This window comes from Pteropus alecto, unplaced genomic scaffold (genome assembly GCF_000325575.1).
Source record: "Pteropus alecto unplaced genomic scaffold, ASM32557v1 scaffold123, whole genome shotgun sequence".
In the NCBI taxonomy this organism is placed as follows: domain Eukaryota; kingdom Metazoa; phylum Chordata; class Mammalia; order Chiroptera; family Pteropodidae; genus Pteropus; species Pteropus alecto.
In genome coordinates, this window is record NW_006433950.1 from 7,457,211 (window position 1) to 7,462,918 (window position 5,708).

The 5,708-nt window shown below is 41.2% G+C and overlaps 1 pseudogene; it reads left to right on the forward strand.

Moving 5' to 3' along the window:
* Positions 1-2,130: 2,130 nt before the first annotated feature.
* Positions 2,131-2,249, forward strand: LOC112477392 (annotated as a pseudogene).
* The last annotated feature ends 3,459 nt before the right edge of the window (positions 2,250-5,708 follow it).

Below are 5,708 nucleotides of genomic sequence, written 5' to 3' on the forward strand. Positions count from 1 at the left end.
CAAGTTTAGAGCAAAAAGGTGAAGGGAACAGGAAGACTCAGAGGAAGATGTCCATTCATTACAGAACCCTCAGTAATAGTGAGCATCTGGAAACAACCTAAATGTCCATGGCCAGGACAATGGATAAATAAATATAGATTAGTCCAGATGGAATTTACTACGCACAAAAGTGAAAATGAATGTACTGGATCCATGTGGACAAGGTGGGAAAAAAGCTTGCAAACATAAACTTGAGTGAAAGAAGCATGCTGTGAAAGGTTACATTCAGGATGATGCTATTATGTAGAATGTTAAGACCCACAAGGCAATACTATGTTTAATTTATAGGCTATGACATTCTCGAGAGGGCTGGCAGCTTCGGGATGTTGGTTTTGTGGTTACCCATGGAGAAAGAGGAAGGGGAAATAGGCGAGGGTAGGGGTAAGGTAGATTCGGTTGTATCTAAAACATTTTACTTCTTAAAAAAGAAAGAAAGACAAATGAACCAAACCTAGCAAAATATCAACTTCTGTTAAATTTAGGTTGCGAATCCCAAGATTTATTTTAGTTTTTCGTATGTTCGAAAAATTTCATTTGAAATTTTGAAAGATAACCTGGGGGGTGGATTATTATAAAGTACGGTAATTAAGACAGTGCGATACTGGCATAAGGATGGACATATAGAACCAAGAGTCCAAAAATGAATGTATACATTCAGAAGCAATTGGGGTTTTATAAAGTGCAGAGAAAAAAAAAGGAAAGAAGTCTTTTTAACAGCAATACTGGGACAACCGGATAGCCACATACAAAAGAATGAATTTTGACACTTACCTAACATTATATACAAAAATTAACTCAAAATGGATCAAAGACTGAAATGTAAGGACTAAAACTATAAAATTCCTAGAAGAAAAGATAAGGATAAATCTTCAAGCTCTTGGATTAAGCAATGGTTTCTTAGATATGGCACCTCGAGCATAAGTAACCAAAGACATAACACATAAATTGAACGTCATCAAAATGAAGAACTTTTGTGCTCCAAAGGAAACTATCAATAAAGTGAAAAGAGAAGTCAAAGAATAGGAGAAAATAAGGATCTAATATTAAGATACATAGAGAAATGCTACAACTCAATAATAAAAAGACAACCCAATTTGAAAATGATCAAGGGACATGAATAGACATTTTTCCAAAGAAGATAGGCAAATGGCCAATACACACACGATAAGATGCTGAACATCGTTTGTCATTAGGAAAATGCAAATCGAAACCACAATGACATACCATTTCACACCCACTAGGATGGTTGTAATCAAAAGCACAGACAGTAACAAGGGCTAATGAGGAAATGGAAAAATTAGGACTCTCACACGTTGCTGGTGGGAATGTAAAATGGTAAAGCCTCCCTGGAAACAGTCTGTCCGATCCTCAGAAAGTTACCGTATAACCCAGCAATTCCACTCCTACTTATATACCCCAAAGAGCTGAAAACATACGTTTGCACTAAAGCTTTTCCACAAACGTTCATAGCAGCATTATTTATAATAGTCAAAAAGTGGAAACAATCCAAATGTCCATCAACTGATGAATGGATAAACAGAGTATAGTATTATCCACACGAAAATACTATTTGGCCATAAAAATGAATGAAGTACTGACACATGCTACAATATAGATGAATCTTGAAAACTTAGGCTAAGGGAAAGAAGTCAGACACAAAATCGCACGTATTGAATGATTCTATTTATATGAAATGTCCGCAAAAGGCAAACTCACAAAGACAGTAGATTAGTGGTTGTCCAGGGTTAGAAATAGGAGAAAATGGAGAATGACTGTTCATAGATAGTATTTCTTTCGGGGAGATGAAAGTGTTTTGGAATTAGTGGTGATGGTTATATATCTTGTGAATAAATTAAAAACCACTGAATTACACCCTTTGAAAGGATGATTTTTATAGCGTGTGAACTACATCCCAGTTTAAAAACAAAAACCCGGGATCAAATCCAGACTCCTTCATGTGGCCCCAGCAGATGGCTTCCATTCTCTGGCTCCTCATCCTTGGGGACCGGAACTCAGGCTGCACCCGGATGAGATGAACTCCACACGTGGCTTTTTACTCTCACTGGTGCCTCTATTCGAAATTTGACCATAGTCTACGGCCATACCACCCTGAACAAGTCTGATCCCGTCTGATCTTGAAAGCTAAGCAGGGTCGGGCCTGGTTAGTACTTGGATGGGAGACCACCTAGGAAGACCAGGTGCAGTTGGCATAAAAAAATTAAAAAATAAGGGATTGTAAGCTGACAAGGTCTTTGCAATATGTGAGGTCAACCAAGGGTTGCCCTTCCTCATAAAAACAAATGAATAAACAAACAAAAAAATAAATGCGACCATGGCTGCAAGCAGTGCGCTGTTAGTGTGCAGCTGGCCTCTGCTGTCAGATCTGAATTTGGGCCCCATCGCTTGCTGGCTGTGAACGCTCTCTAAGTCTCAGTTTCTTTATCTGAGAAATGGGGATAATAACAGTGGCCCCCCTCTAAGTGTTGCTGTAGGGAGATGATGAGATAGTGAATGTAAAATACAAGACACAGTAGATTGGTCACTCAGGAAATACCAGTTGGAATTACCATTATTATTATTATTATTATGGTAGTTGTCTTTATGTCCATTTAGCCCCAAAGTCTTTTACTTCTTCCTCTCTACCACTCTCTCTCCATCCCAGGATTTCCCAATTGCCTCACAGTCTACTTGTCTGGCCCAAGTGGTCGTCTGGATACGGTTTCCAATGCCTTGCCTCCTGGCCTGGCTCTTGACTAATTCTCTTTGCCCAGACTTGCCAGTCACCTGAGCCAGGCCCACAGATAAATGTGGTCATCCTCCTTCTAGCTCTTGGATCAAGCTGGAGCAGCCAAGGACAGCGATGGCAGGATGCCCCCAGGGAGGCTTCAGGTAGAGCTCACAGACACTCAGAAATCAGAGGCGTGGAGTGATCCTCGCAGCCCCGCGGGGAGCCCTCTCTGGGGGGGCCCCTGGCTTTGCGGAAAAGAGGAAGACTTGAGACAGCTGTTCTGGGCAGGGGCTTTCTCTTTGCAGAGGCTGCCACTCTACTTCTAGGAATCTGTCTAGAAGATGTATTCCCCCCTGGGCGAGCACACTTGAGGAAGGTTATTTTCACATTTTTATATAACTAAAAAGACTGGAAAAACCCAAAATGTCCATCAGTAGGAGACTGACTATATACTGCTTCGTGCATCCATGTCATGGAGGGGCACACAGCCAGTGGAGAGAACAAGATGAATCTAAATAGACTGTAGGGAACTGATTCCAAGATGCATTCTAGGTGAAAAAAGCAAGGTGCAGAACAGTATTTTTGTATTAACTAAATGCTGACCTCCTTCCCTCCCTCCTTCCTTCCATCTCTTTGCAAGGATCACCATTGCCTGTGTGCTCGTGCATGCACAGACTGCTTCTGAAGGACAAACAAGAAATCATTAAGCCTGTTTGCCGGAGGCAGGGAAATGAAATGTGGGGGAGGCATTGTCAGAAATGGGAGAGCTACTTTTCAGTTAACCCCTTTTCGTAACACATAAATTTAGAATTTTATCTTTTTGAATAGGTCAACCGTGGACATGGGAAAAAAAATTCAAACTATACCAAAGAGTGTCTGGTGAAAAGTAAGTCTCCTCTCTGAGCTCCTGCACTCCACCCCACCCCACGTCCCTCCTCAGGGGCCACTAATTTGATCAATTGTGTATCTTTCCGGTTATGCACTATGCATTTGTGCAAAGACATGTGTATATGTAATTCTGTATTTATTACGGTAAGATATACATAACATAAAATTTACCATTTTAACTATTTTTAAGTGTACAGTCCAGCGGCCTTAAATAGATCCACATCGTTGTGCAACCAGCACCACATCCATCTCCAGAACTTTTTCATCCTCCCAAACTGAAACTGTCCTTACTAAACACAATTCCCATTTCTTCCCCCTCCCCAGCCCCTGGCAACCACCATTCTACTTCCTGTCTCTATGAATTTGACTGCTCTAGGGACCTTACACAGGTGGAATCATACCGTATTGATCTTTCTGCATTTGGCTTATTTCACTTAGCGTACTCTTCTTCAGGGTCACCCATGTCGTATCATGTGTCACGTGTCGAAATTTCCTTCCTTTTTTCAGGCTGAATAGTATTCCGCTGTACGCATATACCACATTTTGTTTATCCATCCGTCGATGGACATTTGGGTTGTTCCTCCCTTTTTTATTAAACAAAAATTAGTTTAAACAAAAGAAGAAGGAAGTTTGGGGAAAAGAGAATTTGATCCGGGAGGTTTCCGCAGAAAGATAGGGGCAGCTTCAACCACCAGCAGGAGGAGAGAAAACACCGCCTTATCAACAACTGCTGGGGATTCCCCACCTTCAGTGCGAGAGGAAGTCCCCTTTCTTTTCTTTGAAAGCTGGTCCCCTGCACCCTGCCTGGGAACTCACGGTCCCCGAACACTGTACCTGCCTTTTCTTTAGCTCCAGGGAGGTCAAGGGCCCTGGGTGAGTAGAAGTCAGTTGGTCACAGGTGCGGCTCACCCTCTTCCAAGCTCCAGAGAAATGGGTGATGGGTGGCAGAGAATGAGCCAGCAGGAAGGGCATAGGGCTTTGCGAGTCCCTAGAGACACAGGTGTTCTCCAAGGGGGAACCCCTGAGCCCAACCCGTGGAGGGGCCTTGGCCCTGGAGGGCCCCGCATAAGAAAACCCCGAGTTCAGTTGAAGAGCCAGCAGACCAAGTCACTGTTTTTCTCTTGTAATCCTCCAAACACGGCCCGGTTTTCACAAGATGACTTCCACATTTAAAAGACATTTCTTATTTTCTCCCCCGTTTTATTATGAAACACTTGAAGCATCCAGGAAAGTCGTTAGAGTAGTTTAGTGATCACCGGCACATCCACTTTGTTAGCATTTTTTCATATTTGCTTTGTCTCTTCCTTTCTCTCTTTGGGATATTAAGACACATACTCACACATGCACACACATACATGAACACATATGCCCACGTGCACATGCACATACGCACACACAGACACACTACACACAAACATCCATGTACATGCATGTGCTATACATATATGCGATGCATACACATATATGCACACACATATACACATATACACATATACCTACATGCACACACACACACACACACACACACACACATACATATTCTCCTGAACATGAACTCTTTGAAAGTTCATCATGAACTTTATCCCTAAATATTTTAGCATGCATCTCTTAAGAACAAAGATAGTCTCCTACATACTCTTAAAGACTTTATTACACCTAAGAAAACCAACAATAAAAGCCCCATTTGTCCCTAAAAGCTCTTTTACAAAGCTGTTTTTCAAAACTAAGATTCAAAGTCCACATAGTGTACTTATTTGGCTTTTATGTCTTTTAAGGTTAAATCTCTTTTAAGCTTAAATGTCCCTATCCACTTTTCTTTTTTTTTAAACAAAGTTGACCTTTTGTTGATCCTGGGACAGTTGCGGAAGGGCTGGAAGGTACCATCTTCTAGAATTGTCTGGTTGTTTTCTTGTAGGGTCATTCGTCTTCTTCCTCTGTCCCCTTATTTCTTATAAACTAAATGTTAGAACTAGAGGCTTAATTAGATTCTGGGTAATGCCTTTTTTTTTTTTTAATGTTTTTTTTTTTTTAATTTTTTTTTTTTTTTTTTTGG